Below are 12146 nucleotides of genomic sequence, written 5' to 3' on the forward strand. Positions count from 1 at the left end.
TGCTGTCCTTGGAATAGTGGCTATTTCTAAAGCACAGATTGTTCAAGTTGAAAGTAGCTTGGTTTGTGGGATACTCAGTCACTTCTCAATGAACCTATTTTAACATGGTTGTTGATTTTCCTTTGAAAAACTTGTCTTGAAAAAGGCTAAGTGCCTTGTTGATCGTGCTAGAAATACCAGGATAGCATTTCTACTGGCTGCTTCATCTCTGAGATGAGTAAAATCTATGTGTGTTGCTATGGGAATTGTGGTTAGGAGATTCTGGTTTGAATGCATGGACAGCCCTTATGTAATACATTATTCATGACCTCTAGTGCGGCTGCCATCATAGTCTACTGAGGAACTGCCAGGAGACCTTGACTTCTAAAAAGCAGTACTTTTGTTTATCAGAATGATGTTCTTACCTCGCCTGGCAGGGAAATTTTCTCCAGGACTGACAGTCTTCTCTGAAAGGCAGTTCATAAATAGCAGATGCAGGGAGGGTTTTGTGATGGTGGAAACTGATAAAACTGGATGTGGCCCAGTTGCCATCAATGAATCTGCTCTACCAATGTTAGCCACTTAGAACATTGTGAAGTTGAAATTAAATAATGAAGAACATTAAATAACGTATGACAGTCGGCACTGTAGTTAATATAGGTTGCAGCTGAGAGTCTGAATTCTATATTCTATATTTTGCATTGTGTGTAAAGAAAAGGACAAAAAAACTACAATTTGTATTCCGAAAATAAGATTGTTCTATTTGCGGCTAATTTATTCATGTAAGTTTCACACACCAAAATTGAACAGTTTCTCAGGCTCATACTCCATCATGATACAGCCCAATAGACTGTAGGTTTGGTTTTCAGTTGTTATGTAATTGGGGCATTTTTGTTCACGACTCTGTGGCTATGTCATGAGTTAAATGACATTGATGCAAAGAACTTTTAAAGTGTCTTTTAACCAAGCATGGATCGAAATGTTGCTCCTAAACCAAACCAGGGTCATGTTTCTTGTCCTACAGCCTAAAAAGTTGATAGTTAGAAATGATGAAGAAGACAAAAGAAAATGAAGAGACTTTAAAACAAAAGCAAAATAATTGAAAAACTATTTCCTATGTTGAATAAAAGATAGTTTATTTAATGGGTGAGATGGGAATGGTTAATAGATAACAAAAAAATAGAAAGAATGAATAAAACCTATTTGATAGCACAATAGGGTGACTAAAGTCAATAATAACTTAATTGTATATTTTTAAATAACTTAAAGCATGTAATTGGACTGTGGCTCACAGGATAAATGCCTGAGGGGATGGATGCCTCATTCTCCATGGTATGCTTATTTCATATTGCATGCCTGTATCAAACCATCTCATGTACCTCATAAATATATACATCTACGTACCCATAAAAATTTTAAAAAAATAGTTTATTTGTATTTTTTTCTTTAAAATTAGGTCAATATTTTAAACCTTTGATGTATTCAAATGAGATACACTAGGGTAAGTGAGAATTTAAATATGTCTCGAAGATACAAAGATGAGGACTGAATTTTCCTTTATATTAAAATCATGGTTTGGTAAGTCTGGTTTATTAATCCCAATATCTTTGAAGAAATAATGCAAAATAGGGATTGTAGAAGGCTAGTTCCCTCTATAAATTCTTATTTTTATCTATAAAAATAACCTCATTCTTTTCCAGAATTTCATTGTGCCTTTATGAAACCTACTTGAAAATGAAGCCTTAAAGTTTAAAAACATAACAATTCATGCTATTTAACTTTAAATACTTAAAAACACTTTGCACAGCCATTTTGGAAGAATCAGACATTTTCTACATTTACTTTGTAACCATCAAAGCATCTCTCAAACAAAAAGACTTTACAAGTCCCTGCTTTTACTTACCCTACAGATGACATGTAATAAGTAAGTCTGTGCAGATGACCTTAGCAGTGCTTTCAGATCCTGGTCCTGTATAAATACAGACACATTATCCACTAATTACCTGATAATACCTCTATGAAATAACGTGATTAGCAAGAAGTGAGACTGAAGATACTGTTTTTAAAATTTAAGTGACCTACAAAAGGTTATATAACGAAGTACTCTGTGCTGTCAATAAACCTATTACTCTCCACTACCACTTTGTTAAGGCTTTTCTTAGCCACTAAACTCTGCACTGAATAGATTAGATGTTAATTTTGAGGCCAGTAAATACCAACTGACATGACATTGTTTTTTAACGTGGTATGTTCTCGTTCCAAATGTGTGTTTTGATGTTGTACAGTTATGGCATACTTTGCAAATCCTGGTCATTTCAGTTTGTGCTATCTGATACTACCTCAAAGACAAGTAATATATGAATCTAATTTATTCCCACGTTGATCTTCTCTTTGAAAACATCTTTACTGAGATATAATTCACCCATTTAAAGTGTATAATTCGGTGGTTTTTAGTATGTTCAGAGGTGTACAACCATCACTATAATCAGTTTTAGAGCATTCTCATTGCCCCATAAAGAAATTCCAAGCCTGTTATCGGTCACTCTCCATTCTCCCCAACCATCCCCCTGTCCCCAGGCCTAGAACCACTATTCAACTTTTGTGTCTACAGATTTGTCTATTCTGTATATTGCATATAAATGAAATCTTATGATAGGTGGTCTTTTGTGATTGGCTACTTTTGGACATCTGGATTGTTTCCACCATTTAGGTATTGTGCATTATGCTGTTACAAACATTCCTGTATATATTTTTTTGTGTGTGGGCGTATGTTTTCATTTCACATACATATGTACTTTGGAATGAAATTGCTGGGTCACATGATCATCTCTTTTTAATTGAAACAATGATTTTCTTCTTATCTCCTTTGATCCTCAAAAACGATGCCTTCTGCCCTATATGCAGGACGCTGAGTTGGGAAATCTGGATGTAGAAGGAATTGAAGCAGAGATAAGATAGATTCAGCTGGGCACACTGGCTCATGCCTGTAATCCAGCATTTTGGGAGGCCGAGGCGGGTGGATCACCTGAGGTCATGAGTTTGAGACCAGCTTGGGCAACATGGTGAAACTCTGTCTCTACTAAAAATATAAAAATTAGCTGGGTTTGGTGGTGTATGCCTGTAATCCCAGCTACCTGGGAGGCTGAGGCAGGAGAATCACTTGACGCTGGGAGGGAAAGGTTGCAGTGAGCTGAGATCTCTTGCTGTCACATGGGCAGCAGAGGAAGATTCTGTCCAAAAAAAAAAAAAAAACACGATGGACTCAATGTGATCTTCTTAGCCGAATAGAATAACCTTTAATCTTGAGTCCATTGTTCTTTTATCATTGAATATCTACTATATTAAAGAAAATGTTAGGCACAGTTGATGAGTAGGAGGGACTGCAAGGCCAGAGCCACAAAGAAGAAACCGGCAGGTCTTTTGCCTGTGAGAAGCTTCCATTGTTTGTTTTGGGAGAAAGTCCGGTCATAAAAGGTGGAATACAATACATTGTGGGGAAGGGAGGGATAGAGAGTCCTGTGAGCACCCAGGTTTAGACTGCATCCTACTGGTAGGAACAGAAAATCCTTCTTGGAGGAGGTAGTGGCATAAAAAATAGACCTCACAGCAGGGGTTCGTGTTCTGTTAGGAACAAGGCTACACAGCAGGAGGTGAACAGCAGCGGCCAGATAGGAAGCTTCATCTATATTTACAGCCACTCCCCACTGCTCACATAACCACCTGAGCTCCACCTCCTGTCAGATCAATGGCAGCATTAGATTCTTATAAGAGTGCAAACCCTTTTGTGAGTTATGCATGTGAGGGATTGAGGTTGCACACTCCTTATGAGAGTCTAATGCCTGACGATCTGTCACTGTTTCCCATCACCCCCAAATGGGACCATCTAGTTGCAGGAAAACAAGCTCAGGGTTCCCACTGATTCTACATGATGGTAAGTTGTATAATTGTTTCATTGTATATTACAATGTAATAATAAGAGAAATAAAGTGCACAATGAATGTAATGTGCTTGAATCATTCCGAAACCATCCCTGAACCCCAGTCCATGGAAAAATTGTTTTCCTTGGTGCCAAAAAGGTGGAGGACTGCTGCCTTACAGGATGGACAGATGAAGTTCAGCTCTTGAAGCACAAAGGGGGGAAGTAAAGAAGAGAGAAATGCCTCCCAGGCCCTGGAATACAATGTATATAACGGTCAGTGTAAGTAAAGGCTCTGCAGCAAGAAAACATAGACCCTTCCAGAGAAAGGTTAGTTTCTTGAGAAAATGTCTTCATTCCACCTTCACATTTAATTAACAAATTAGCTGGTTATAGTATTCAAGAATGAAAAATGTTTTTCTTCAGATTTCTGAAGGTTTACTTCATGGTCTTCTAAAGCCCAGCCCTGCTGCTCTGTCTTTTTTTTTTTTTTTTTTTTGAGACAATGTCTCCCTCTGTCGCCCAGGCTGGAGTGCAGTGGTGCCACCTCAACTCAGTGCAACTCCACCTCCCGGGTTCAAGCGATTCTCCCACCTCGGCCTCCAGAGTAGCTGGCATTACAGGCACACACCACCACACCCAGAGAATTTTTGTATTTTTAGTAGAGACAGAGTTTCTCCATGTTTCCCAGGCTGGTCTCAAACTCCTGTCCTCAAGTGATCCATCCGCCTCGGTCTCCCAGAGTGCTAGGGTTACAGATGTGACCCACCATGCCTGGCCCGTTCTGTCTTTAAGTGTGGTGTTTAGTTTTTTTAAATTCTCTGATATTTTAAGAACTGATCTTCCTTTGGTATTTTGACATTTTGACATGACATGCCTTGGTGTGCACCTTTTTGTTTATTGTACTTGGCTTCTCATACATTCATTGTGAAGAGCTCATCAGTTCATTTCTGGAAACTGTCCTTTTTTTTGGAATAATTTCTTCCCCTATGTTTTCCTCTTTTTATTGGCTCTCTGGTTTGTGAGATATTTGACTTGAGCCTCTCTGTAATCATTTTTCTACTTTTTCTCCATCTTTTTGTTGTACCTGAATTTTTGTCAACTTCTGACCCATCTGCTAAAATTATATTTGTCAAAATGTCTAATTTCCAAGAGCTTTCTTCTTTTCTTCATTTATAGCTTCTTGTTTTTATTCCATAGCCATAATATTTTCTCTTACGTCTCTTAAGATACTAATTTTTTTGAAGTTGCCTGTGCTGTCACTGTTGTTTAAGTTTTTTAAATATTTGATGTTACTTTTACATAATGGAGACTTTCTTCAAATGTTTGATTTTTAATGACTATTATTTCATTGCTATATTTGAAGTGAAAATAAACTGTAAGAAGCTGCAAAAGCATACATCTTCATGAAGCTTATGAAGCAGTGGAAGCACCTATTGTAGAAGGTTAAAACTGGGTTATCCTATAGGAAGTATAAGGACTACGTACACAAGGATCATCAGTGGCGAAATTATTGACTGCCTGTTGGAATTTATACACCAACAAGAAGTTTTCAAATGAACTTAAGGAAACATTCACTATCCCTGACTTTTTTTTTTTTCTTAAGATGGAGTCTTACACTGTCACCCAGGCTGTAGTGCAGTGGTGCAGTCACGTGATCTCAGCTCACTGCAGCCTCTGCCTCCCAGGGTCAAGCAGTTCTCCTGCCTCAGCCTCCCGAGTAGCTGGGACGACTACAGGTGTGCACCACTGCACCCAGCTAATTTTTGTATTTTTAGTAGAGACAGGGTTTCACCATTTTGGCCAGGCTGGTCTTGAACTCCTGACCTCAAGTGATCTGCCCACCTTGGCCTCCTGAAGTTCTGGGATTACAAGCATGAGCCACTGTGCCTGGCCATACCTCCAACTTCTTAGCTAGGGAGTGTAGGTGAGAAGACATGAGAAGATATTGAAAATCTCTTACAAACACATAGGTTTACAAAACACAAGCCTGAAACCAAGATGCTCAGGCAGTGCTGAAATTTGCTTTTGGGAGGAAATCCCTGTTTCACGATGTTTGAAAACATTCTTTCTCTTGCTGGATCCTGTGTCATCAGATAGAGAAGGCCAAAACTGCAGAGTCTGCAAGGTTCTTTAGGGATGAGATTATGGACGCAAATTTTCTCTTCAAGGGAGGAGTATTTTTACTTCACTACTAGTTTTCTTCAGGTTTGTTTATTATTATTTTTTTTAGACAAGGTCTCACTCTGTTGCCCAGGCTGGAGTTGCAGTGGCATGATTACTGCTTACTGCATCCTCAAGCTCCTGGAGTCAAGCAATCCTCCCACCTCAGCCTCCAGAATAGCTGGGACCACAGGCATGTGCCACCATGCCTCGCTAACATTTTTAAAAATTTTTTGGTAATCCCAGCACTTTGGGAGGCCAAGGCAAATGGATCACCTGAGGTCAGGAGTTTGAGACCAGCCTGGCCAACATGGTGAAACCCCGTCTCTACTAAAAATACAAAAATTAGGCAGGCATGGTGGTGGGTGCCTGTAATCCCAACTACTCAGGAGACTGAGGCAGGAGAATCACTAGAACCCAGGAGGCAGAGATTGCAGTGAGCTGAGATCACGCCACCGCACTCCAGGCTGGGCAACAGAGCAAGACTCCATCTCAAAAAAAAAAAAAAAAAAAAAGATAAAAATCCAGCAGCGATATCTTATGAAAAACACAAGCACAAATTATGTCACACATTCTTACGAAAATATTTTAGGCTGAAATTATTTTCACAATGTACATTTTCATGCTTCTTGCATTAAAAAATTGTCAACTCTTTGCTTATAGCACGTACCTTTCAAGTAGAGTTAGAAAACTGGCTGAATATGTCTAATTTCTGGCAGCATGAGTTTGTTTATTGTTCAAATATGCATTAGCTTAGATTGTGTTTTTCTACCTGTGATAAATAAAAAGAATGCAGAAGCCTGCTGGATCTGCGTTAGGCTTCTCTTCCCTGTTGACATATACTTATGACTGGGTAGGTAACAATCACACACATTGGTACTGTCATTCTTCCATTCACCTCTAATATTAATTGATGATAATATTAATAATGACAACAGTAATAGCACTTAATGCCCAATCGCTGCTCATTATAGACAATTTGAAAGATATAAAAGGAAAAGGCAAAACTTGTGTCTTTGACTATTTTTTTTTTTTTTTTTTGAGATGGAACCTCGCTCTGTTGTCCAGGCTGGAGTGCAGTGCCACCATCTTGGCTCACTGCAACCTCTGCCTCCTGGGTTCAAGCAATTCTCCTGCCTCAGCCTCTGGAGTAGCTGGGATTGCAGGCACCTGCCACCATGTGGGCTAATTTTTGTATTTTAAGTAGAGATGGGGTTTTACCATGTTGGCCAGGCTGTTCTCGAACTCCTGACCTCAAGTGATCTGCCTGCCTCGGCCTCTCAAAGTGCTGGAATTACAGGCGTCAGCCACTGTGCCCAGCCTTTTTAAGCATGTTGAAATATATTTGAGCAGTCGTGACCATACAATACATACAGCACTGATGACTACACTGTCAGCAAAATCCTTACTCTCGAAGTTCTTGCTGCAAAACAAACAGATCTCAGCCTACTGGCGTTAAGTCACCATTTTATTTGGGTTACAATTCTCTGCCACACATCCTTCGCCAGCTGTCCGGTTAGTTGGTGACCAGGTGACCTGGGATAGCTTGTTACATGTGTCTGGAGGCTGATAGCTGTCAGCATGTGTATCTGGTTCTCTTCCATATGGTTGTTTATCCTCCAGCAGGCTGGCTAGGGTTTGCGTGCTGGTCCCAGGGCTGCTTCATGAGAGAGCAAGCTCCAAGGGGGTGATAATCACATCTCTACTTGTGTCATGTTTGCTAATGTCGCACTGGCAAAAGCAAGTGGCAGGGCTAAGCCTGGAGTCAAATGGGAATTACCAGGGTTGTGGATTCAGGTGGGATATGTTGCAACCACTTTCTGCAAACAACCTGCCACATTCATCTTTTTTCTTCCTTACCCCTTTGGAAGAAGAAATGTCTCCATGCCTTGTGAAATAAACAACGCTGTCATCCCTTCTGTCCTATTTTTTTCCCTTCTTTCTACTGCCAGCCTTATCACCCCAGGCTTTATTCTCCTGCTCCAATTTCTTCCCTACCTACTCTTTAACACCATGAAACTGATTTCTGTCTCCATCTCTTTACTGAGGGTCTCTAGTGACTTCCTAATCACAAAACTGCTGACCTTTTATTAAACCTCCCCTTGACATCTCTGTAAACTTCAATGTGTTTTTCTTCTCTGGTAAGTCACTTTTGTCTTGCAGGTGCTGGTACACACAAAGTCTACCTCTGCTACCACTCTGGTGGTTCCCGTTCAGTCCCTTCTGTTTCAACTTTTAGTTCCCTTGCCTGAAATGTGGAAGTCCATTCAACCAAATGCTCAGGCCTTGGCCTCCTGATGTTTGTTTCTTTAGGCACGTCATTGGTTTCTAGACTGAGCTCTGTAGAGCCCCAAGAGATCCATGGATTCTTCTGGAGTCACTGCAGAGGTTTAGGGATGCCCAGCAAGCTGTGGTCTGCACATTGTACCCAGGATTCAGCCAGAACAGTGATACCTTTGCATGTTTTATTTTATTGTATTGTATTTTTATTTAATTTTTTTTGAGACAGAGTTTTGCTGTTATTACCCAGGCTAGATTGCAGTGGCGCGATCTCAGCTGACTGCAACTTCTGCTTCCTGGGTTCAAGTCATTCTCCTGCCTCAGCCTCCCAAGTAGCTGGGATTACAGGCACATGCCATCGCACCCAGGTAATTTTTTGTATTTTGAGTAGAGATGGGGTTTCACCCTGTTGGCCAGGCTGGTCTCAAACTCCTGACCTCGGGTGATCCACCCGCCTCAGCCTCCCAAAGTGCTGGGATTACGGGCGTGAGCCACTGTGCCCAGCCACACATGTTTTATGTATTGGGACCTTTATGTGCATTTTCCTTTGAATAAAGAGTTTCACCTCCAGAGCAAGCTTTAAACCACTGCCATCTTCCCTTCTATTCTCTCATACTTCTCCAGGCTTTAGCTGTCACTTACAGTTAGTGCCTTTGGTCTTTGCCTCTCTCCCTAGTGCTTGGGTCTCAGGTCCTCTTTTTGGATCTCTGTCCGTTCTGCCACCCACTTAAAATTGAGCTCCTAGTCTTTTCCTTTAAACCGTTTCTTCTCTGCATTTTCCATTTCCATTATCATTACCTCCATCCTTCCAAACCTGAAACCTTTGTCGAAGGGTCAACAAATCTTTTCCTGGGAATTATCAGAAGGGAAATATTGCAGGGGCAGGGGTCATGCAGTTTCTATGCAACTACTCAGAAACCTGGATTTGGATTCCATCTCTGCCATGGACTGGCTGCCTGACTTTTTGATAAATTACAGGTGAAGCTAGGTTTTGCCATTTGTAAAAGAAACTAACCTCTGTTTCACAGGATTCCAGTGATAATTGAATAAGCTGTTACTTACAAAGCACAAGGTTCCTGGACCTATCTTTCCCTACTCTGGCCCTTGTGATGGGCACAGGCAACTGGGACACACAGCACCTGCTGTGGAGCAGTTCAGGGTCTGGTGAGGAATCTGAATGGGAAGTGATCAAACAAGTGTCTTTGCCTCCTCTGTAGTTATTTGTGCTCTTACACTATTTTACATGGTCACTATCAGCTTAGTTGTTTGTCACTTGGTGGTGAGTGCTGTAAGGTAGATTTGAGATGTCCAGGGGACTGCAGACCTGCCTGGGATATGACTGGCATTGACACACTTGCTTGATCTCGCAGCAGTTGTCATGGCAGGTCAGGTTGCATCCCCATCCACCCCAGTGATGAAGGCAGGGGCCTTGTCTCCTTCACTCTAACTTTGAGATGTGCTCTCTGCTTCTTAGTCACACGGGTGCAGATCTCTGCCTGAGATATCAAGAGCAATTGAGCTCTCTCTTGCTCCTCTCACAGGCTCTTTTCTGAGTAACACCGAGTATTTGGGAACAAAATTACACATTGCTCTCTGTTTATTTGTGGTTATATTTATCTTGGCAATCTACCTGTTAAGCTAATTTTAACTTTCTTATGGGTAACAATCACATGTTTTAAAAGGAACCTGATGGTTCCAGAATCCTTGTTAAGGACTGTTACTACCACTGTTTTTTTTTTTTTTTTTTTTTGAGACAGAATCTCTGTCACCCAGGCTGGAGCGTAGTGGCATGATCTTGGCTCACTGCAACCTCTGACTCCCGAGTTCAAGCAATTCTCCTGCCTCAGCCTCCCAAGTTGCTAGTATTACAGGCGTGCACTACCACAGCCTGCTAATTTTTGTATTTTTAGCAGAAATGAGGTTTCACCAGGTTGGCCAGGCTGCTCTCATATACTTCTGGCTATTTTAAAACCATAAATGGATTAAGGAAGGATTATTATAAACTTTGCTGTTCAAGCTTTTTTTTTTTATCTTATAACTGAATGTCTTTGTAGTATCACTGTAAACACAGCTATAAATATGCAATTCTTCCCTCCCTTTTTCTCCACCAGATATGAACAGGGAACGACATGAAGACTTTTGTGTAGAGCTTAAAACAGTCAACCCTCTCTTCTTATGAGTTTTTGCCCCATCAATGGCCAAATAAAAGATGTTGAAAACTGTGGAAAAAAGTAGAATTTGTTTAATTAGCAAACGTTTGATGAGTGATATTATGCTATCGAGTTAGGAGTTTAAGGAAGGGAAATTGAAGATGTGTTACATGTGGTTTCTTCCTCAAGAAGCTCATGGTCTAATAGTCATGCTAAAAATGTGTATCACTGAGTAATGTGGTAGCTATCAGACTTAAAGCACTGTAGGCTTGGCATGGTGGCTCATGCCTGTAATCTCAGCACTTTGGGAGGCTGAGGTGGGAGAATAGCTTTAGGCCAGGAGTTTGAGATCAGCTTGGGTAATGCAGTGAGACCTCATCTCTACAAAAAATAAGAAAAAATAGTTAGGTATGGTGGTACATGCCTGTAGTTCCAGCTACTCAGAAGGCTGAGGCAGGAGGATTGCTTGAGCCCAGGAGTTAGAAGCCACAATAAGCTATAACTGCACCAATATACTCCAGCCTGCATGACACAGAAAGACCCCGTCCCTTAAAAAAAAAAAAAAAAAAGCATTATGATCCAAATAGCAAATGGGTGGACCCCAACACTGCTGGAGAAGGAAGTGCTGATGACCAGAGAAGGGCACTTTAAATTATATAAGCCCCCACTGTTAGTGACTGACCCTCTGGAGGCAGAGCCTACGTTAACCAGCAATATGATTCTCTCTGAGGTTAGCAAGATGATTGCTAACTGTGAGGTCCAACAAAGGCTGTCATTTTAGATTATTTTTGTTTTAAATCTCAATTTGCAATTTACTTAATGGCCCAAGCATCAGATCCCTAGAATCTTTTCATCTTGCACATCGGAAACTCTGTATCATCTGAACAATTCCTCATCCCCCTGCCCCCACGAAGCCCCTGAAAACTACCATGCCACAATATTTTTCTTTTTTTTATTTGCTCAAATTTATGGGGTAGCTAAGACATTTTTTACAGGTATATAATGCATAGTGACCAAATGAGGGGACACAGGGTGTCTGTCACCCAAGTACAGCAGTTTTGTTGAGTATGGTCATCCTACTCTCCTGTCAAACACTGAATTGATTCCTTCCATCTTACTGTATGCTTGTACCCTTTAACCCACTTCTCTTCCTCCTCCCTGCACCCCCCACTCACCCTTTTCAGTCTGTTATTTTTCCACTCTTTATCTCCATGTATTCAATATTTGTCCCTTTGTGACTGGCTTATCTCAGCATGATATCCTCAAGATTCATCTATGTTGTCCCATGTGACAGAATTTGCTGCTTTTTCAAGGCTGAGTAATATTCCATTACATGTATAGACCACATTTCTTTATCCATTTATCTGTCAATGGATATTTGGGCTGCTTCCACCTCTTGGCTACTGTGAATAATGCCATAAAGTTTTGTTTGCTTGTTTGTTTTTTGAGACAAAGTCTCACTCTGTCACCCAGGCTGGAGTGCAGTGGCATGATCTCAGCTCACTGCAACCTCCGCCTCCTGGGTTCAAATGATTCTCCTGCCTCAGCCTCCTGAGTAGCTGGGACTACAGGTGTGCACCATCATGGCCAGCTAATTTTCTTTTAGTAGACACAGGGTTTTGCCATATTGGCCATGGTGGTCTTGAACCCCTGACCTC

The 12146-nt window shown here is 40.9% G+C and overlaps 1 protein-coding gene across 8 annotated transcripts in view; it reads left to right on the forward strand.

The window, feature by feature from the left end:
* The window catches only part of CACNB2 (calcium voltage-gated channel auxiliary subunit beta 2), a 403231-nt gene that overhangs the window by 267359 nt on the left and 123726 nt on the right, over nucleotides 1-12146 (forward strand). The window lies entirely within an intron of this gene.

The sequence above is a fragment of the Symphalangus syndactylus genome, chromosome 10, assembly GCF_028878055.3.
Source record: "Symphalangus syndactylus isolate Jambi chromosome 10, NHGRI_mSymSyn1-v2.1_pri, whole genome shotgun sequence".
Lineage (NCBI taxonomy): Eukaryota > Metazoa > Chordata > Mammalia > Primates > Hylobatidae > Symphalangus > Symphalangus syndactylus.